This window comes from Cryptotermes secundus, unplaced genomic scaffold (assembly GCF_002891405.2).
Source record: "Cryptotermes secundus unplaced genomic scaffold, Csec_1.0 scaffold19, whole genome shotgun sequence".
NCBI lineage: Eukaryota > Metazoa > Arthropoda > Insecta > Blattodea > Kalotermitidae > Cryptotermes > Cryptotermes secundus.
Window position 1 is genome coordinate 954,537 of NW_019729897.1, and position 22,129 is coordinate 976,665.

At 44.1% G+C, this 22,129-nt stretch overlaps 1 protein-coding gene across 5 annotated transcripts in view; it reads right to left on the reverse strand.

Annotated features, from left to right (window-relative positions):
• The window catches only part of LOC111865698 (protein lin-28 homolog), an 89,526-nt gene extending 75,520 nt beyond the window's left edge, over positions 1-14,006 (reverse strand). For 3 of the 5 annotated variants that reach the window (XM_033751929.1, XM_033751928.1, XM_033751926.1), the window contains exons 1-2: positions 13,896-14,006; positions 11,732-11,809 (exon numbers count right to left, since the gene is read on the reverse strand). The gene's annotated coding sequence lies outside the window, so the exon portion shown is untranslated. Of the gene's footprint in view, positions 1-11,731; positions 11,810-13,454; positions 13,644-13,895 lie in introns of those variants that run through there. The other 2 variants (XM_033751927.1, XM_033751930.1) reach the window with 2 other exon arrangements.
• Positions 14,007-22,129: the final 8,123 nt, after the last annotated feature.

The window sequence follows — 22,129 nt, forward strand, 5'->3', positions numbered from 1 at the left end:
GGAAAGAGACCACAGGGAAGACCAAGGGGTAGGTGGGTGGACAATATTAGAATGGATCTTAGAGATATAGGATGGGATGGTATGGATTGGATAGATCTGGCTCAGGATAGGGACCAATGGTGGGCTCTTGCGAATATTGTAATGATCCTTCGGGTTCCATAAAATGCTGGGAAATTCTTGAGTAGCTGCAGAATTGGCGGCTCCTCCAGAAGGGCTCAGCTCCATGAGTAAGTAAGTAAGGAAATTCTGTTCTCAGGTGAGGGATAGGGAGACACCTAATCTCTTTGTTCCCCTAGAATGACCTAACCTCAATCACTGGACTCTTTTTAAGTCGTTATTTGCTTGTTTTACTCTTCGACCCTGAAGATGGAGGCAGTACGCTACTCCGAAATGTCGGTTTACTTCCCCCGATCTAGACGGTGTTATATCCCAGGATATATTCCCTTCCAGATCACTGCCGTGAGAAACACAGATCTTAATGTTTTTGTGAGTTCTCTACTGACCCTTTGCTATTTTGCCCTGACAGTACTGTGGGCAACATGGCCACGCGGCTCCAGAAATGGAAGTTTCAATTCTCAGTTTTGGACTAGATTTAACGGTCGAACCTTGAACATAAGCTCCTTTCCGAAGGTAAGAACAGATGCGACACATGACGGACATTGGCTGGGCTGGCATGCTCTGGTCAACAGGAGGGCTAAGCTCACCTGGATGGAAACATCCCCTGCAGCCCCTACCCGCGGCAGCTGACCGAAGCCACCCACCATCACACTACAATGGCTTTTTGTAATTCGCAATACATGTCTGTAAAAACCCCTCCTATATTCTGAAACCAAGCTGAAAATGGAAAAGCAGCTTGGACACAGACAACAGTTTGATAGCTGTAAAAGCAATTGTAATTAAAATTTAGACATATGAAAACGATAAAAGTTTCTGGGAATTTGATCTTATTATTAAAATAACCTCTTTGTGTGATTATTTATATCGTTCTGTCTATGAAAAGCATTTATTCCTATAAGGAGCTTAATTCACTGACAAAGCATATATTTTCATTTTTTTTATCTATGGCTATACACTACATTGTTGTTTTTTGGCCGTTTATCAGTTTTTTCATACTTTTACACAGTCCGTAGAGTTCCTTGAACGGGATATCAGCCAGTCGCAAGGCCGCTACCTGCACACAGGACAGCATAAATACAGAATAAACGCATACAGACATCCATGCCTCAAGTGGGATTCGAACCAACGATACCAGTGTTTGAACGGACGAAGACATTTCATGCCTTAGACGGCGCGGACACCGTCATCGGTAAAACTAAATCTGGCCTTGAGATCTGTTCAAGGTTCATTTTAATATTATCATTATCTCCGCCTAGGACCTGTAAGTTGTATTCGCTTCAAGTTAAGGTGCTATGGACCTTTCAGGTCTGCTCCGGCAAGAAGCAGGTATCCTCTGAAGGTAGATTCCGTTACATTCAATAATAAGTATGATGGCAGGTACAGAATACCTGCGACTTACAGTGAGTTGTGAATATCGGCGGGGGAGAGAGAGAAAGCCTGTATTCTCGTACTCCCTATGTCTGAACCTGCTTTGAGGTGCAACTTCTTTCTTGTGAACCCCCCAAAAGACTGGGTTGAGCCCGTACTCTTGGACAAATTGTCCGACGCCTTGCACTGTACACACAACAAAAAGTGAACGACATAAAAAATAAACATGTAAGCATAAAAATTAACGTCTAAATATATACCTTTTTTTTAATTCGCTTAGTGGGAGGTGGAGTCCAACTGGGTCCACTCGGCACGGCGGCCTCTGATTGGCCTACTGTAGCCTGCCCTGGGTGATTATGATGATGGAGAATTTGGTGGAATGAAGACTGGCAGGGGAGACCGAAGTATTCGGAGAAAACCCGCGTCCACCACAAATCCAACTTGACCAGACCCGGTATCGAACCCGGGCCGCCGAGGTGGGAAGCTAACAAAAATATACACTTGCTTACTTATGGAGCTGAGCCCTTCTTGAGGAGAAGACAAATCCACAGCGACTCAAGAATTACACAGAATTTTATGCAACCCGAAGGTTCATTGCCGTTTTCACAAGAGCCCTCCACTGGTCCCTTTCCTGAGCCAGATCAATCCAATCCATAGCATCCCATCCTATCTCTCAAAGATCCATTTTGGTCTATATATACAAGACAGCATAAAGATAAAATGATATTAATATATATTGTATATTTCAGTGTAATTTCAGCCGTCAAAAATATAGGACGGAAATATCTTACGAAAAGATTTAACGACTGAAACAACAATGTGTCTAAGGGCACATAGGGCGACATGTGCAGTGCAGTAGTCCCTCAAATAATAAATGTTGCCTGATGATGGCCCATGTGTAGCCGAAACATGCAGCAGCAAGAGCAACTAGTGTATACAGTTAATGATATTTTAAAACAATTAAATATTTTAGTGGATTATATATAGTTTAGTATTATTTTAAGAGAGGTGAATTGTTGCATTATAGATGGAATATTTTACATTTTAAAAATGGTGCCCCAGTGCAACAGTATGCTGAAATATAATAAGAGAGTTCTTCTTCAACAAGCCGCATGATTCTTCATCTCCTAACATTACCACCTTCGTTGTCTTCTAGATTTCACTTCTGGCTAATTCCATGCAGCTTAGTCCTTCTCGAGAAGCCAATGGCAGCTCGGCCACTCAGGGAATTCCCAGCACGTCACGGAACCCGAAGGTTCTGCAATTTAAGTAGCCCTCACCATTATTCGGATGCAGAACCGTTAATGTTAACGAGAACGGCAATGTTACTATTGATAACGAAGATGATATGACTCAAATGTTCATGTTAGTCACTAATAGTATTAACGCATCCTTCAGGACAAAGTGGTGCTGGGGCGGGATTTCTCTGAGTACTTCGGTTTCCCCTACCAATCTTCATTCCACCAAATTCTCCATCATCATAATCAACCGGGGCCGTGCCGAGTGGATCCAGTAGGACTCCACCCCCCCACTAAGCGAATTAATTAATCACCACCGGCGTTACACAGAATCTTGCTTGAAAAATTTCATAGTTTTCCTCGACCTTCAGTGGACTCTCAAGACGTTACTCTGGCACAATCCGTTTCTCTTCTTGCTCTCCAAAACCATCAGCGAGCATCATCATTCGGTCACCTGCTGTTCATACAGGGTCATTAAAAGGCCTATAAATCAGAGTTTCTGTCGGTAAGGAACGTACCTGCAGGACCGACGTTCGCCTCCAAGGTCATGGGCGGTGATGAGGACATGAGTTTGATATCAAAACCACAGAAGAGGAAGCAGCTGTATGCAAACAAAGCACACGGTCTGGTGCAATGAAACTTGGTAAATCATAGCCTTTGTGTGCTCGTAGAGCGCAGCACCTGTTGGGGCACGAGTGAGCTGTCCGGCCGACGGCTAATGACTGCAGTAATTGGTAGAAGCATCCTGTCCATAAAAAGCTCTTGCATGGCTTTCTTTTAGGGCGTAGTACATGCATTATAAGAACCATCTCCTTTAATTACCCTACCTTATGTGAATCGCTTTAATTAAGTATCATATTAACCACCACAAAACATGGATAAAAGAGATTTTTATAAACATTAAAGAAATTAAATATATAATTGTATGTTGGTTTCGCTGTCGGATGTTTTTGTAAAAATTGTTTTAAAATCCTTAACTTAAACGACATAAAAATATAAAATTTTACTGCTCCCATTTGATTATCTTTTATGTATGTAGGCGCTTCAGTCGCTATGGAGACGGCCTATGGGCTATACGGCCACTGAATCGGTGTTCGATTCCTGGCAGAGACAAGAGAATTTTCGTTATTACACCAGCCAGTTCCTTCCCCGGAGTTAAAGTAGCCGAGGCGTGAAATTGATCTTTCACCTCCATCTAGTGCCGAGCTTAAGAATGAGTGCAGTTATATTTCCATGCCCCTATACGAGTTTATGAAGCTGTGACTAATTAATTAAGCACAAGGAAAAATATTTTTCTACCATTAAGAGAAAAAGAGCCGACTTAATTCATTGCAACGTGTTAACGCTGGACAGTCTGCATCTATGTTAATCCGAAAATAAACCATTATTTTGTATAGGCTTACAGAGAAAAATGTCGTTTAAATATTAACAAGTCGAGAAAGCAACCAAGTAAGCGACAAGCAGAGTGCTTGCCACTCGCTTGTGGGCTGGATTCTTGCTCAGCTTATTCTTTGAACCTGAAGATGGAGTCGATATGTTCCTCCGAAACGTCGGTTGACTTTCATCGGACTACACGGCATTCATATTCGTCTTCCTCCTACAGATTTTCTTTTCAAAACGTTTCTCTCCCATGCGTTCTACATGCCCTGTCCGTCTGTGAAGCACCTCATTATGCAATTTTCTACCAACTTCTATTACTCATATTTAATTCCTCTCGGATCGAAATATTTTCCTCAGTACCCTGTCCTCAAACATACTCTGCCTTGATACATTTTTGCGGAAAACACGGCAAATTATAATTATCACGGAGGAGAGACGCCCTTGATGCCTTCTGGGAAGGCCCTCAGCCGGTCTGCATGTGGTGCAGAACATATACCTGGCCTTGCCGGAAAGAGAACCCTGGTCGTCCAGCCAGTAGCCTAGTCACTATACTGAGACAACACGACTCATTAAGTGAGAACCACTGCCATAACTTCTGTTCAGTGTTGTGTGATGCATCTGGGCTCCCAACATGCAAGTCCACACACAGCGGAAAGCATGTGCCTGCACTTCCGACCGCCAGCCAGCCTGGTCTTCCTCAGTTCACTAAATCCCACCTTTCTACCTGCTACAGTGGACAACCAATTCGCCACGTTTTGCTTTATTACACTTCAGAACCCAGTTCAGTGAAAACCCCGGTAAGCGACTGGCTATAGAATGGTCGGAGTTCAATTCCCCATATGATCAAGAATTTTCTCTTCTCCACGCAGTCCACACGGGCTCTGGGACCCACCCAACCTTCTATCCAATTGGCACCGGGGCGTGAAGTTGACCACTCACTTCCAACTACTGCCGAGGTCAAGAAAATGTGGGTCTATACATCCACTCCCCCATACGTCTTCTTGGCGTAGTGCTTAATTACTTAAGCACAGGGACAATTTTACCTTTTTACCTTTACGGTGTTGCCACAGCAGGGGCACTGTGTGGGACCCTCCGAATATTTAAGTAGCATGTTTGAAAGTAACTGCATTATGTATATACTTATATACGTGTCTTCCTGTTTGCCTTGTGTGGTCCTATTTCCTTAGAAGTTTTGCGAAAGGCCTTTTGTCATTCAAGGAGTCCCAACAAATGTCTGAACGATTCATACTTTGAGAACTAATTCTAAATTTTAACAGACCAGAAAAACCAGGAAAAAAATGAACAAGAGGAGACCATAAGAGGGAAACAGATTATTTGCCTTAAAAATTACCAGTATAATGAGTTAATCTGCTGTTACGGTCAGAGGCCTGTAGTAAAATATCAAGGCTGTGTGAACAATAAAACAACAACAAATTTTATACCGTGAAGATGGAGCAGATATATTCTTCCGAAACTTCGGTCGACTTTCAACGGACAAGACGGTGCTATATCCCAGAACAAAGTTTTCTTCGAAAAAATATTTTAATATGGAGGGGACAGTTTACTTTGCCTTATCGCTGAATATTGTTAGAAAAATATTTGGGGCGTGGCAGAAAATGTGGATCCTTGAAAGTGAAATGACTCACTGTAGGCCTATAAATCTCAAGTTACGGACAGACAAGTGTGATCTCATGTTCGCAAGCACAATGAATACTTCAGGGACAAGAACAAGACGAAAAATTATGTTCCCTTCTTTTCGTAGAAGTCCACGTCATTCGTCCCTTGGACCGGCTGGATCACAGGCAGCTGCATCTGCGCTACAGCCGGTGCGCGGAATTTCGCGGAACTGAGTCACTAGTGCCCAGCGTTGCGCGAGAACAGGAAGTAAGAGTATGTGAGTCATTCTGCGAACTGGAATCTGGCATTGGCCTGCAGGAAATTCCAGACCCGGTCCAACAGTTCCGTCATTTCAGTGGTTGTTTCACTTCTTGTAAACGTATCAAACGAACTTTCCTTCGCGCCATGTTTTCACACAACAACGGAATTAGATTATTACCTGGAGCTTTGGGACTTCTGTCTCCAGCGCCAGGTCCGGACCCTGCCACACATGTAGCCTCCTGTCTTGTCGGGTCGGTTCCCGCCAGCACAGTCATTCTTATTGTCGAGTCCCGCGGGACTGACGACCATACATTACTGTTTCATGACTCTGGGAGTCGTGCAACTTTGCCCTGTCTTAATGTTATATTTCAGCATCCTGTCGCATTGCATGGATCTGTTAGTTAGTTATTTACTTATTTAGAGAGGGTGGGTTTCCCCATGCACCGCGACCAGTTTCATCTATTGTGCTTCCCTCTATGATATTCTACCAGTCTCTTTACCCTACCGATAAATGGTGCGTACCATCAGTTCCGCCGAGCAAGCGAGTTCGGCTACTTGCTTAGCGGTGTCTATAATGCTTCCCCCATCTATCAGAGGCCTTAGAGACTATTGTTGGGCGGGAAACGTCCTGGAATTTGGCTCAGTGATCCCCTTTGGGGGATGTGGTTCTTTTACGTGCCGTAAAGTTACGACACGGGACACACAGCTTAAAGTCCCTCCCGGAGGACTTGTTCCCTGAATTTTTCCGCCCTTAAAAATTCGACGACCTCCGCCGGGTATTTGAACCCGCGTACCACGAGTCATGAGGTGGGAACGTTACCTCTAGACTACGGAGGCCGCTTTCATGGATCTGAAATCGTGTTTTGTTTTTATGCCGTCTGTGTGCAACTTCGGCCATCAAGATTGATTATGATGGCCGACCACCAAACATCAAACTCCAGCCCCAGCAAGTACATTCAAGACAGCCACAGCCAACAAACCAAACAAAACCGCAAGGCAAACACGTGCAGCTCAAGGACACCTAAATAAAACAGCTGGTTAACCCACGGAACCAGAAGTAATCCGAGGCGACCACATAAGAGAAACAAAACAGCTTTACAGTGGGCAGCAGATTCCATAATCACAACAAATTGCACACCTGAAGATGGCCGGTTAGGCCGAAACATGGAGTGACAAGAAAGAAAAACGATGAGTGGATAGTAACCGATGTTGCGCGTAGACGGCAATAAAAGCAGAACGCAAAGTCAGATCTGTCCTGTCCTGTTCTGTCCAGTGAAGCAAGAAATGAAGACTGTCGGACACTTAAGCGAACCAATGACCAGGCCAAAATGCGTGGAGCTTTACCTCCTTAGATGTAATCAAGAATTAACCCTGTTTGCTACTTGTTTGTTCCGCCTACTAGCGTAATGGTTTAGGCACTATGCTACAAGCCGGAAGGTAGCGGGTTCAAGTTCCGATGAGGTCATTGGATTTTTTCAATTGACCTAATCCTTCCAGCCGCACTATGGCCCTGGGGTTCACCCAATCATTAAAAGAAATGTGTACCAGGAATTAATTAAATAATTTTCCTGGGGAGTAAAGCGCGGCCGGCGCGTAAGGCTGACAACCTTACCGCCATCTGTGAGCCGATTGTCTATAAAATGTGGGACTCTGAACGTCTCACAACCCTATGGGCCTTCACGGCCTGTTAGAGGGATACCTTTACTTTTACTCTTCTACCCTGTAAATTATATCAGTATGCTCCGAAACGCCGTTAAATTTATTCTACATTACTCTATTGTATGTCACATACTAGAAGATACTCTTCTCCATATTTCTTCCGAAAAGCCTCTGATCTTAATATAAGTTTCATTACTTGAAGATGTCTTCTAGCTGGTTTTCATTTTATGTACTATTTATCATTCTAAACAGTTTTTGGTGATGTAATATTTTATTGCATTTCAAGTTTTTAATGAAGTGTACTATCTTCTATTATGTGACGCCGTGTAGTTGGGTACACTTGCTTCTTGCTATCTATTTACTTGCATTACTCTTGGACCACGAAGTATGAGGCAGGAGCTGTCTAGGCATTTTATTGTTTGCATCTGCAACTGATGTCACATTCGATTACAGGCCTACTGAAGATAAGAATGGGAATATTGACAGCTGAGGGTCTGTCACGCGACAGGTTTTCCGAATTATTTGTGAGAGGAGCCATATCGGCTGAAACAAACAGCCGTGGGCAGTTTCCACTACCAGAAACAATCCATAGGGTGGTGAAAAACCTACCCTCGCGTATTGAACAAAGGGAGAGGGTGCCAGAGTGAAGGATGAATTGTAAGGGTGGGGTTTCGATAAAAGTAGGGGTGGCGAAGGAGGCCGGGGAGATGTGATTTTGATGGAAAGAGAAAAATCGGGTTTCTTTTTTTTTTTTCCTGATTTGTCATCGCCAGCCAATCAAAAGCAAGAGCTGGAAACCGTAATACTGCCTCCCATCATAGCAACCCTGTCAATGATCCTGCCACAATCAGCGCCATTTTATTGTAATATTAAAACTTGTACACAAATTTAGGAATTCAGGTTTATAAGAGCAAATAATTCTCAGGGAAGACACTCATAAGAATTTCTGTCACCATAACAGAACAAGAAATGGTATTTCTCTCACTTAATTAATTCTTCTGCATGTCAATAGATTGGCAAGATACTTTGGACGATAGAGGATCAATATCTTATGACGGCTACCCCCACCCCACACACTCTCAGAACACCGCTGGAATACTCAATTGTGAGTTTTTCTACCGATGAACATGAATTTGCAGCTGACCACTCACCTCAATCTATACTTGGTCCATGATATCTATGTAGCGAAAACACACCTCGATCAGATAGTGACAGAATATTGGCGTCCTGTCAGCTGCCAACGGTACAAGTTCCTTCCACCGAAATTAACTCCATTTCTTGCAACATGCGGTGCAGTGACGCAGTCTGAGACTACCAGTGCAAATGGCTCAATTGCTGATACGGCTATATTTCACAATATAATAATAAAAGCCGATCACAATAGTCGGTCGGTCTAAGGCACGAACCGTTTTCGCCCGCTTGAACACTGGGGTCATGGGTTAAAATCCCACTCGAGGCATTGATGTCTGTGTATTCTGTATTTGTGTTGTTCTGTGTGTAGGTATAGCAAGTGTCACGTAACTTCGAACAAGGCCAAGAGTAACCTTGAATGAGAAGAAGAAAAATTTCAGACAAGGGGGTTGAGGGTGTGAGAAGTGACAGACGGCCAGTGGAAGAACGAGTGTTAAGAAACTCCTCCCACCACAAGCTATGCGCGGGATTTGACTAGGAATGCGGGGCCTTGTTCGAAGTTACGTGACACTGTCTATAGCGGTCTTGTGACGGGGTGATTCCCCGTCCACGGAGTCCTAGCGACTGTGTAGATGATTAGGAAACTGAAAAAAGCGGCCAAGGTCCAAACGGCTGTGGAGCCATAGAGAGAGATCAAGAGAGTGAATGTGGCAATATAAGGCGCTTCTGTTCCCAGACAGCACGAAATATAAGAGTATAGAGCACAGAGACAGAGTTCCATGCATTCTAGGCCTCCGCACTAGATAGAGGTGAGTTCCTAGGTTCGCGCGCCGTCCGCTTTAAGGGACAGGAAACTGAGTGTATCTCAGAACCGACACGCCGTAGTTACGAAGACAAAATCGCTACCAGTAACTTTTGACGGACATGACAGAGCAGGTCGCAGTTTCGACACCAACGATATCACTGCCGGCTGTGTTCACAGATTATTTTGAAGAGTGCCTCGACTGTCTCTTCTAAGAAATTTACGTCGAAAACTCTCTCCTTCTGCGGAGCTAACAATAGGTTCCTTTCCTCCTTGGTAGCCACTCAGCAAGAAGCCCAGTTGTCAAATTAGTTTGAAGGAAGATTTGAGATTTTCAAGGCGGTAACTATGAAGATTGCCGTCTTCTGGAATGCGGCGCCGTGTGGATCTTGTGTGAGCCGACGTTTTTGGAGGAACGTGTCGCCTCCATCTACAGGATATAAAAATCCCCGAGCGAGGAACCACCTTCAGCTGGTGGCTGCAGACTGAGACAGATTTAAAATAATTATCAAAAAAGTGAAGCTATCCCTGTAACAGGCCGTGGAGGCATATAGGGTTATGAGAAGTCAAGGTTCCCACATTTTCTAGAAAATCGGCTCTCGATGACGGTGAGGTCGTCGGTCTTAGTGCCAGCCGCCCTTTACACTCAGGAAGATTTCTGGTACTCATAAAAGTCTGAGATAACCCCAGGGCCATATTTCGGTTGGAAGGATTTAGGTGAATTGAAAAATACAGTGAACTCATCGGGAATGGAACCCGTGACCTTCCGACTTGTAGCATACTGCCTCATCAAATTATGCTAAAGCGTGTCCCCAAAATAATGATCATGCAGGCCTAATTATAAATAAATTATAAAATAATTTTGCATTGTTATTGTAATATATTTTGTACGCGGTAGCGTAGTTGGTTGAGGCAATATGCTACAAGCCGGAAGGTCGCAGGTTCAAGTCCCGATGAGGTCATTGGATTTTTTCAACTTACCTAATCCTTCCAGCCGCACTATGGCCCTGGGATCGACAGAAATGAGTACCAGGAATTAATTAAATAATTTTCCTGGGGAGTAAAGCGCGGCCGGCGCGTAAGGCTGACAACCTTACAGTCATCTTTGAGCTGATTGTCTAGATAATGTGGGACCCTCAACGTCTCACAACCCTATAGGCCTTCACGGCCTGGTACTGGGATAGCTTTACTTACTTTTATTGTAACACATACGGGTGGGATAGCTCAGTCGTTATAGCGACGGGATACGGGCCGGCCGGCAGGGTTTCGGTTCCCGGTAGGGGCAAGGGCAAATATTTTCCTATATTCCGCAGCCTTCAGACCGGCTCTGGGGCCCACACAGCCTTTTACACAATGGCTGCTGGGTGTTATTCCCCCAGGGGTGAAGCTGACCACTCACCTCCATCTAGTGCCCAGGTCAAGAATAGTGCAGTTATACCTCCACTTGCAGACACGTCTTAATTGCGTGATGCTTAATTAATTAAGCATATAGACAACTTTTTTTATTGCTAGTAGGGTGGGACTAAGTCCCTTGTACTGCGGCCACTTCTGGCCTATTGTACCAGCTCCAGACGATAGGTGAAGGTGATTTTGGAGCAAATGGTAGAATGAAGATTGGCAAGGGAAACTGAAGTACTCGGAGAAAACCTGCCCCAGCGCCACTTTGTCCACCACAAATCCCACTTGACCAGACCCGGGATCGAACCCGGGCCGCCGCGGTGGGAAGGCAGTGACTAACCGCTTCAGCTATGGCGCGGCCACAGAGACAAATTTACCCTTATCTTTACTTTAATACATATGGTTGGAATCCAAATTAAATGCTGGATTTGGTACTCAGTAAGCTGCCACTTTCTTACCAGGGGAAGAATTATGCTTATGACTGCGTAGCCCACTAACACTGTTACCACACTAACCACAATCCAACAGCCGGATACTGGGGGGTAGTTGCCTTGCTTTCGCAGCCTAAAATATTTCGAGGGTTTTGTAAATACAGGCGACCGTCAATTGTTGCTACAGGTCAATGACTTTAACAGCTGCAGTCACGTGCGTGTGTGTGTGTGTTTTTGTACGTGCCGGCAATTCGAGTGTGCTTATCAAGTTTTTTGAGTACAAATTCACAGCACGCCCAGAGGGTTTATTTACGACCCACCCTACTCACCTTATATTTACCGCGTGCGGGAGTTCCAGCAAATCTCATTCTGCAACGATGCACCTTTCTATTCGGATTTTGTGTTCCCTAAAACATAAAAATTAATATATACAAAACTATAATTTTGCTTACAGTTTTGTATGAGTGTGAAATTTGGTCTTTGATATTAACAGTAGAAGAGAGACTGGGCGTATTTGAGAAACGGTGCTGACGAGAATATTTGAACTAAGAGGGATGAAATAACAGGAAGTAGGAGAAAGTTACAAAATGAGGAGCTTCACATCCTGCGTTCTGCGCCAAAAATAATTGGAATGGCCAAGTGACGAAGGATGAGATAAGCAGGGCATGAAGCACGCATAATGAACCGGGGAAGGAGAAAAAGAAGAATGCGTATAGGATTTTGGTGGGAAATCCATAAGGGAAGAGACCACTAAGAAGACTTAGATGTAGATGGGAGGATAATATTGAAATAGATGTTATAGGAATGGGATGGGGTGGTATGGACTGGATTTATATGGGTCAGGACATGGACCTGCGGAAATCCCTTGTGAACACCGTAATAAAATTTCGGATTCCATATAATTTTAGGTATTTATTGAGCACTAAGGGACTGGCGGCTTTTCAAGAAGAACTCAACTCTATGGAGTTTGTTTAGCTGGTTTGAAGATACTGGCACAAAAAAGTTGCCATAAAATCCTACAGGGAACATGGAAGTAAAGTTTGTTGAATACTAGACACTCTGGTTACTGCAAGTCTGGAAGATATCGCCATTATAGAGCGGGCAGATTAAAGCCGTGAGGAGGTTTGGACGTGGTGACAGAGGATACGCTATCGTGGTCTGATCTGAGGTACTGGCCCGGAACTTGTCGGGAAGAAATGAGGACCAGAAATCGGTTAGAATATTCGGTCTTCGTGTCGAGATATGAACACGGGATCTCCCCACTACCAAGCTGGAGTACTACAAACCGACTGCAACGTCCAGTAACAATGGAAAGGAGAACCTTCGAAACGGAAACTGGTAACGCTGTTATTCATGTCACGATATACAAAATGTTAAGGACAACTGGCGTCTTAAATATATGAGATTCATATTATAGTTACGTTGCCTGTAAAGGTAAGGACCGCTTCTGTGGTCTAGTGGTCAGAGTTCCTGGCTACAGATCCAGAGGTCCTGGGTTCGATCCCCGGCGCTACCACATTTTCTGAGTAGTGGGTCTGGAACGGGGTACACTCAACCTCGTGAGGATCATTTAGGAGCTATTTCAAGGAAATAGCGGCTCCGGCATAGAAAACCCAAATTAACGGCCATGGGGGATTCGTTGCGCTGACCACGTGACAGCCTCTATCCGCTAAAGTTGGCACTAATTTCGCAGACAAGCGGCGGTCGCTCGGTCGGTATAGTTCGCTTGCGGACTCAAGCCACGGAGTTTAGTTTTTTTTAGCTACTTTGTCTGTAGAGTAACATGGCGAAAACTGGAACGCGCAACGTAGTTTCGACTTCGCAAATGACGTAACATTACAACAAAATACGTAAAATAGTAAAACGCTGAAAACCTCTCAGCGCTACCATAGGAAGCCACTTTATGTTCCAAAACATCATACGTCAAGCTACAAAACTGAGGACAGAAGCCAGGTTTAACAGGGCTTCTTATGGCCATATTTTCTTCAGTTTAAGCAAAATGGAATGGTAATACATGGAAATTAAATATAGGCGTAAATATATGTATAGTACCTTCATTAACCTCTTTCGGAAGCCCAATCACTGCTTCGCAGAAGTGTACGGCAGACTGGAGGTTAATCTCTGTGGTTTCCCACATCTTCGTAACTTGGCCTTCTTTATCTTTGGAGGAAGCTTACTGTCTGCACCGTAAATGTGAGTGACAGTAACTTGGGCGGTTCAAATGCGCCTCAGCATGCAACAGTCTTGGAATGCTCACTCGCAGATGAAAACCAAATTACAAGGAGAAAATCGTGCTTAATGACAAATTTATCCGCTCCTAATTCAATATGAGCTACCTTTGGACTAAACCCAAGGCCTCAGAGCAACAGAGCGGCATCTAACAGCCTGCTAGGTCGCACAGCCTACTGTATCATAACATGTATCGAAATATTATGCCGTTTCAGTACGCCTCTAATATTGTGATATGCATATAATGCTTATATTATTACATACCGTAACAGGTCTATTAAGAAAGAACAGAGCCAAATGGTCTTGAAAAGAAGCCCAGATCTCTGCAACACTTCAACTGCTTCTGCTGAACCAACAGCTCTGTCCCTGAAGTACTTTGCTGCCGCATGAGTCAATGTCGCCGGTCACGGTAGCCGAGCGGTCTAAGGCATGCACTGTCTTCGCTCGCTCGGAACCCGGGATCGTGGGTTCCAATCAAACACAATGTATCGATGTTTGATAAGTGTATGTGTTTATTCTTTGTTTGTGTTGTCCTGCGTTTATGTAGAGGCCTTGGGACGGGCTGATCACTCGTTCAAGGAGTCCTACCGTCTGTAAAAAGGTATAAATGGGGCGGGGTGGGGGGGTGGAGTGGAAACATCGCCACCATAAAGGTATATGTGGAACGGATTGAGTAATTAATTCAATGAGTTGAACTTCTTAAGACACGATATGTCACTCACACTGAAACCAAGTTATCGATTGGCCGCATCATAGCTCAAGCGGTTAGTCGCTGGCTTTCCACCGCGGAGGCCAGGGTTCGATCCCGGATCTGGTCAAGTGGGATTTGTGGTGAAAAAAGTGGGGCGGGGGCAGGTTTTCTTCGAGTACTTCGGTTTCCCCTGCCAATCTTCATTCCACCAAATGCTCCACAATTACCCTCACCTGTCTTCTGGGGCTGGGCCACAGCAGTACAAGGGACTTAGTCCCACCCCAGTAGAAATAAAAAAAATCGATTGCTAATAATAATAATAATATACCTTATATTTCTCAGACTCGTCTGACTCAGTTTTTATCGCTCGTTGGTACCGATGTTCGTTTTGTGCCGAAAATATATTGAGAGAGATACTACACTGCATAGCGACAAGCTTTGTCGTTGATAAATATCAGGCAGAGCACAGGTATTCACTGTTGTTGTTTTCTGTATTTCATTATTATCTGGAAGAGTTTAATTTAAATTGAAAGTTTTGAATCATTCTCAGAATTTGTTCAAATTATGGAAAGCAATAAACTCGGTAGGAGATCAGAGGTCACTTCGCAGCTGCTCAACCCGATAGCCGAGTCCCTTTCAGTAATCATGGCCAGACTTTTATTTTCCGTGGTATTTTGTCTATAGACCTACATTATAATCCAAAAACATGAAGCTATATTTATAAACATCTCAGCAAAAGTAAGTGAGCACCAATGTTCCACCCCAGTGTCCTTTAGCATCTGCCTAGCAAAGGACAGTTGCAAACTGCGTGATCTTTCCCTGTTGCAGCGTTGGACCTTTCCTCCCGCCCCCCAACGGCTATCCATTATCCCTCCTTCACAAAGTACCCTTGGTGAAATGCCGCGCTGTCCAGTGCGTTTACAACATTTCGACACAATATTCTCAGAAGAACTGGATGTTGTTGAAAGCAAAAAGCAGGGAATGTTTTTGAAACAAGAGCAGATGTTGTGATGACCAGAGGTACGCTCACTTCGCCTTCCAGTGGACAACTAGGGTCAAAATGATATGTATTAGCGGTCAATACTGCAATGTTAATATCTGCTTTAGCCCGGCTCCATCAGCTGACCTATGTAGTCTTGACATCAACCTCTGCTTCCGCTCTTGACCAGATTGCGACGTATAGCAATACACCTGTATTCCTCCTCTATGTTCTCTCCTCTGAGGGCAGAAGAGGGCTCCGACGTCACAGACGCATGTCTTTGCAGTATCCCGTGACATCTCCCTACCCACTCAAATACACAACTGCCCAAACAGCTAGACAGCCGGGATAGCGTAGTCGGCTACGGGCTGGAAGGAGTTGAGTCCCGGTAAAAGGTAAAGTTGTTCCTGTGCTAAGCACTACGCCATAAAGGCGTATGGGGGCGTGGATGTATAGATCCACATTTTCTTGACCTCGGTACTAGATGGAGGTGAGTAGTCAGCTTCGCGTCCCGGCCGTTTTAACCCCAGGGAAAGAGCTCGGTGCCAAATGAATAGGAGGTTGTGTGGACCCCAACCCGGTAGGGTCAAGTATTTTCTCTTCTCTACCTCGCCCAGATCGGCTCAGGGGTAATGAAGCAACACGCCTTAGCTCAAGCGGTTAGTCGCTGGCTTCCCACCGCGGAGGCCCGGGTTCGATCCCGGGTCTGGTCAAGTGGGATTTGTTGTGGACAAAGTGGCGCTGGGGCAGGTTTTCTCTGAGTACTTCGGTTTCCCTTCCAATCTTCATTCCACAAAATTCTCCATCATCATAATCACCCGGGGCAGGTACAATAGGCCAATCAGTGGCCGCCGTGCAGGGTGGACCCAGCTGGACTCCAACCCCTACGATGCGAATTAAAAAGAATACCTCAGGTGAAATAGCCACTGGTACCTTCTGGATAGGAGGCTGGATGGGCCCTAGAGCAGGTCTTGACTTTCAGGAAAAGTGAAAAATCCGTTGTGCCGGGATTCGAACCCCGACCATATAGCCCAGATCCCATCGCTATACCGATTGAGCTATCAGAATACAAAACACTCGATCTGTAATTTTTGTTGTACTTCGTGCTAATATTATTAGTATATATAATTTCTTAACAAAAACTTAATGATAATAATAGGGGCCATTAAGTGACATACAAATGAAGAAACTGCTCCTTTCTTGTGTTTACTTACCTTCACTTGCATACCCTAAACAGTGACCACGCTCTTCCTCTGCGTCGGGCTGAGTGTTACTACTCCAAAACAGGACTTGGCGGCCCCCAACAGCCTTCAAAGTTCACAATTTATTCTCTTATTAAAAACACTGCTTTTGCAGTTAATGCTACATCGTTAAATAACAAACATAATTGTGCAAAATTATTATTGAGAAGCTAGTAGTCGCTCGGCTAGTCAAGAAATTCTTCGCCTTTTATGGAACTGGAAGATTGATAACAGTATTGACAACAATCGGCTACTGGTCCCTACAATGGGACAAAATAATACAGATTACAGTTCTCTGGGATGTGACGCTGTGTGCTTTGGTAAATGTGTAATAAGTTCTAGAGAAAACTAGTACCTCCATCCTCAGTGTCTCCTATCCTGAACATGCACACAGCAGGTTCCTCTGGGTCTGGGAGGCGCCACATACAAGAAGATAGGTCTTAAGTCTTTCCCTTTCTAACCCTATTCACCGGATATGAAGAGCACTTACAAAACTCCGTGGCTTTTAGTCCGCAAGCAAACTATACCGACTGAGCGACCGCCGCTTGTCGGCGAAGTTAGTGGAAACTTTTGCGGATAGGTGACACGTGGTTAGCACAACGGATACCCACGGCTGTTAATCTCGGTTTTCAGCCCCAATAAAATGACGTTCTGAGAGTGAAGTTTACTATTTATTTACCTTCAGACTGTGCTAAGGTCCTTTAACTCCACGCTCCTCTGTATATGACTTCGTGGTTGGTTGTGTAAGAAAAATTCGCCCAAAGGACTTATGAATACTAACCCGCCTATCTGGAATGTCGGAGAAGATGCCGATACACTACGGCGAACACATGCAAGTGAAAGCGCGTAAAGACATTTCGTTAGACCATTGTTCGAGTCTCAGCTCTACGACTCTCCAAAGACTGCGAGATAGGCACAGCAGTAATGACTACACGCTTATCCTCCCTTATATTTCCCCAAGCTTCTATGGTTGCAGACCTGGTGCGGTATTTGATTTATCTAATTATTATTTTAGTTAATATAAATTCACCGCAAGAAATAATACCTCCCACGAAAAAGAAAGCTCTAACTTTCAGCCTCTTTATTATGTGAGTGTATTGAACATCCACTCCCCCATACGCCTTAATGGCGTAGTGCTTAATTCGTTGAGCACAGGGACAACTTTACCATCGAACTTCGGAAAAATAAGTTATGAGCGTTCTTCTGCCTTATAAAGCCTCTGGCCAGTTCCTGTCAGAATTCATCCGGAATTATGAATCTTATAGACAGCTGATTGGACTCCTCCGACACGTGATCAGCCCCTAGCAAGGCCGTTATGTACACATGATAGCATGACCAGGAAAGAAACGCGGACAGACATCCATGCTTCGAGTGGGATTCGAACCCAAGATACCAAGGTTTGAGCGGGCGAAAATATTTCATGCCTTAGACCGAGATTCCACTGTGAAGAGTCAAAATTACCAAAACTTGCTTTAGAGGGCTAAATCAATTACAATGCTTTTATCTATTATAAATTTTTTGAGTCAGGGCATCTTCTTTAACCACGATATGACGAAAATTTGTAGGGTGCATCTTATGGTTACCGCGGTTCTCTGCACGGGGAGTGGGGGGGGGGACGTGAAAAAACGACAAACTGAACTCCAAGCTCTGTCTGCAGAATATTATAGACCTATCAATGCTATATTGGACATTCTTAATTGTCTGGGATATTTTTATACAGAAATTTCGGGGTTGTCGCCATACACATATTTTTATTTTGAGATCATGTGTGACGGTCAGGATAGAACTTCGAAACTATTGAATACTATTTCAGAACAGCTATGATGGTCTAATAATTAGAGCAATAACGAAGTATATAAAAATCTCGAATGTCAGTACTAATTACAAAACAAAAATTATAAATACCTGACAAAGAATCACCTGAAGATGGAAGTACGGTTAACTTCCGTAACACTGAGTACGTCAAACACAGGCCTACACCTCAGACTCAGGATAATGTATAACATTACATTGGTAACACCTAGTGACTAGTTTAACGTACAGGCATATAAATTTTGTTCGAGAATAACGTGCAGTGAATTTGTGTAAAAGTAAGCTATCGCTGTAACAGGCCGTGAAGGCCCATAAGGATCTGAGACGTCGAGGCTCCCACATTTCCTAGACAATCGGCTGACATATGGCGGTAAGGTTTTCAGCCTTACGCACCGGCCGCCCTTTACCCTCCAGGAAGATTCCTGGTACTCGTTTCTGTTAGATGTTGAGTGCGGCTGGAAGGATTAGGTAAATTGAAAAAAAAATCCAACTCATCGGGATTCGAATACACAACCTTCCAGCTTGTAGCATAGTGCCTCAACCAACTACGCTACAGCGTACCTCCTTAGACCATGGGTTTAAATATATGTCTAAATTTTGCCTGAAATTTAGGCAGGGAATATTCTCCACTCAAGAGTTAGGTGCTAGATGCCCGCAGAAACTCATAAATTTACAGTTCTTCAATTGTAGTGCACGTTACTGAATCTCCGATCTGAACTAACGTCTGTAATGTATCGATACATTTTAGTAAAACTCTCCAACATGAAATTTCGTGATGATCCGATGAGTGGCTCTCGAGTTGCTCATGTAGGCAGACACCGCGAAATTAAATAGCGCTCCTTTTATTAACTTTCCTTTTCGATCACACCAGAAATATGGCAGCCAAGTGAAATACTTTCCGTTTTATGGCGTTGACAAGCGAACAAAAATGCCAAACCTCACATGATGAGATGTCAAATATTCACGTTCATATATTTCCATGCAAGTAGACGAAGCGTGACATGAGGATGGTTAACGCATGGTTCTTGGCAGGACGTCTGAATAGCTTATATCTCCTTAGCAACGTGATTGAAGTAACCCTGGACTGCACAGATCCTACTATCAAACGTGTACAGATGTACGATGAGAAAATAGATAGATACAAAGAAAATTGGAGGACAGTGTACAACGAACAGAAGAATTAAATAAAAAGTAATGTATTATTATTCAAACGGAGAGAGCTCGGACGACTGAGAAAGAGACGAAGCCGGAAAAGCTGACAGGCAGATCCTTCAAAACTGACGATGATGCTGATGATAATAATGATGATTTACAGTGCTGGAATGGGCTTGTATGTTGAAATACAAACAGAGCCACAAGGGAAACGCATAAGGCTATATTTTCAGCACTCAAGTGTCTAGTCTCGTCCGATGTAAGCTTACTTGTTTGTTATGGGCCTATCATAGGAGTTGACATCTTCATATTTCAAATAAGCAACTACGTTGGGTGAATGTTTGACTATCCGTCACACCTCCCCATACGGAGCATAGGTTGGTGGGCCCACGGTTCGCGCTGATTGACAGTCTGATTGTACTCTCTGAGAATAGCAGTGTCCACTTCGAAGTGACTCGATGTGTAGGAAATCTCCCCCTACCCCATCGCATATTACGCATAGGGGATGGAAGAGATTTCCTTTCCCCCCCCCAAGGATCCCCTCCCCTTAGTGCAGATTTTCAACACATCATGGCGGTTGCATGGGTACGTATAGATCTACTTCATTCTACCACCCTCCAGAAAACACACAGAGGACACGATTTACAAAAGTAACCAAAGCGTGCCGTTTCTATAAGGCATTGTTATGTCTGTATAAAAAGGAGATAATTCGCTGCAAGATATGGTCAGCTGCATATAGAATTTACTGAATTCACTGAGGAGAAGTGAATACATCTTTTGCAAACACAGGAATAATGAAGGCCTCAAGTAGTTATAAATACATTCAGGTTGCTGGAGCTTTTATTCGTAACCCAATAAAACGATACCAATATGGGTATTAGATTATAGATATTTACAAAAATTATAAACATTTTCGGGTCCTAATTTTGAATAAGTGAATGAAGAAGTTCATGGAGGCAGGCCTAGGCCCACTGGGGCTGTAGTGCCAAGGAAAAGAAAAAATTTGAATGAGGTAGAAAAGTAAAAGTAAAGTCGCCACTATGCTTAATTAATTAAGCATTACGCCGTGAGGACGTGTGGGGAGTGGAGGTACAGATCCAAGTATTCTTGACCTCGGCACTAGTTGGAGGTAAGTTGTCAGCTTCACGCCCAGGCCGCTTTACCCCGGGGGAAAATGCCCCAGTACCCACTGGATAGGAGACTTGGTGAGCCCCAGAAAAGGTGTGGACGACGCGGAGAGGAGAAAGATCTTGCCACTACTGGAACTCGAACTTAGACCCCTCGGCCATCAAGCCATAAGCCAGTCGCTACACCGACTTCGCTATCCCAGCTCCTGTTAATTGTAAATACAGATTAATCTTTTTGAAAATATGGCTATCCCAACATTAACATACTGCTCTAGCACATGGATAACGACAAAGATACGAGAGGCAAGAAGTAGAAGCAGAAATTCTAGTTCTTAAGAATATGGAGGGACACACGCCAAAGGATGAAATCATAAACACGATGATTAGAAATGTATGAATGTAGGAATAATACACAATTTATATATATATTTTTTTCACTGGCTCTACAGCACCCTTGGTCTCTGGCCTCTATTTTCAGTTTCATGATCACTTGCAGACGGTAGGACTCCTTGGACGGGTGATCAGCTCGTCGCAAGGCCTCTACCTAACACAGAATAAACACATACACATACCAAACATCCAAACTCATGATCCCGGGTACAGAGCAAGCGAAGAGAGTACATGGCTACCGTGACCGGCTGCAACGGTTCATAATTACACTTATATAAGGAAGTCAAATACCTTACACTTAATTAATTTGTCACCACGACATTAAGGCGTAAGGGGGGACGAAATTAGAGCTCAATCATTCTTGATCTTGGCACTAGATGGTGCTGAGTGGTCAGATTTTCGCCCCTGCTGTTTTACTACTCAGAGCCGGCCTGAACGTTGCGGAGAAGAGAGAAATCTCTTGTCCCTGCCAAAGAATCGATCTCCGATTACTTGGTCATCCAGCCCGTAGTTTAGACGTTATCACTCACTCATTCATGGAGCTGAGCCCTTCTTGAGAAGCTGCCAGTTGTGCAGCTACTCAAGAACTGCCCAGCATTTTGTGGAACCCGAAGGTTCATTACCGCGTTCATAAGAGCCCTCCGCTGGTCCCTATCCTGAGCCAAATCTATCCAATCCATACCATCCCATCCTATCTCTCTAAGATCCATTTTAATATTGTCCACCCACGTACGTCTCGGTCTTCTTAGCGGTCTTTTCCCTTCTGGCTTTCCCATCAATATCCTATATGCATTCCTCTTCTCCCCATTCGTGTTACATGCCTCGCCCATCTCATCCCCCTTGACTTCATCATTCTAATTATACTTGGAGAAGAGTACAAGTTATGAAGCTCCTCATTATGCAGTTTTCTCCAGTCTCCTGTCACTTCATCTCTCTTCGGTCCAAATATTCTCCTCAACACCCTGTTCTCAAACACCCTCAGTCTGGACGTTATAGCATAGTTAAATAATGAGCAAGAGACAAGAGAACATGAGGTGTGTAGATAATTTTTGGTGACACCCAACTGCAATACAGGCAGGGACGAAAATGTGAGATGTGAATGCGAC